We start from the raw sequence: 1,059 nt of genomic DNA, 5'->3' as shown, positions 1-1,059 counted from the left end.
GCGCCGCCCGCTTCCCGCCCCCCTGCGGCCTCCTGGGCAGAAGCAAAGGGCAGGCACCTGTGCACAGACCTGGGCGCAGGGCCCCCCTCCCGCAGGGGCAACGCCCGGGAGGCCTGGGGGGGCAGAGCTCCCATCAGAATGCCCCCCACATAGAGTGCAACTCTGCACCACTAACCCCCACGCTGCTTGGAATCCACTGCTAAAAGGGGGGCCCCAGGGGCTGCTCCTCAGGCTCCCAGGGCCGTCCTTTGTGACCCCCAGCTCCGTGCTCACCCCGCCAGGGGGCACACACCCGCCAGAGCGCCAGGCTGCTCTGTGATGATTGATTTGGGCTTTATCGCCGTCCCCCCAGCTCCGCCATGGGCACCCCGAGGCCGGACACAGTCTCATTTGCCCCCGAGGCCCGGGCTGTGCAGGCTGGAGTGAGGGATGAACCCTGGGAGAGACCACCCGCCGTTGCCCGCTCTGGGCGGCTCGCGGTGGGTCCCTGACGGCCTCCGTTGTCCCTGAGTGAGGTTTTGCCCCGACACCGTTCTGGCCCCTGGGCCCATCTGGACTCTGGGATTGGCCTCCTTGGGCTTCCTGTCCCGAGTCACACCGGGTGCTGACCCCACTCCGTGGCATGTTCCCTTCCCGAAAACACAGGGTTAAATGGAGGTCACAGTGCGGCCGCCCAGGGGACACGTGGGGCTACGCAGACACGTCCTAGGGCAGTGATGGCGAACCTATGACACGCGGGTCAGAAGTGACACATTAACTCATTTTTTGGGGGGTTGATTTTTCTTTGTTAAATGGCATTTAAATATATGAAATAAATATCAAAAATAGAAGTCTTTGTTTTACTATGGCTGTAAATATCAGAAAACTTCTCTATGTGACACGGCACCAGAGTTCAGTTAGGGTTTTTCAAAATGCTGACACGCCGAGCTCAAAAGGTTCGCCATCACTGTCCTAGGGACACGTGTGTACAGACAGGCGGCGGGCATGTGATGGCAGCAGCGTCCTTGGGGCGTCAAGTGGGGTCTTAGAGGGAACCGTCGGGGTTGACACTGAGCAGCG

The 1,059-nt window shown here is 60.7% G+C and overlaps 1 protein-coding gene across 1 annotated transcript in view; it reads left to right on the top strand.

Annotated features, from left to right (window-relative positions):
- The window catches only part of LOC107182813 (WAS/WASL-interacting protein family member 3), a 138,180-nt gene that overhangs the window by 2,228 nt on the left and 134,893 nt on the right, over nt 1-1,059 (top strand). The gene's annotated exons all lie outside the window — the stretch shown is intronic.

The sequence above is a fragment of the Myotis davidii genome, unplaced genomic scaffold (assembly GCF_000327345.1).
Source record: "Myotis davidii unplaced genomic scaffold, ASM32734v1 scaffold991, whole genome shotgun sequence".
Taxonomy (NCBI): domain Eukaryota; kingdom Metazoa; phylum Chordata; class Mammalia; order Chiroptera; family Vespertilionidae; genus Myotis; species Myotis davidii.
This window is presented reverse-complemented; position numbering and strand designations above follow the sequence as displayed.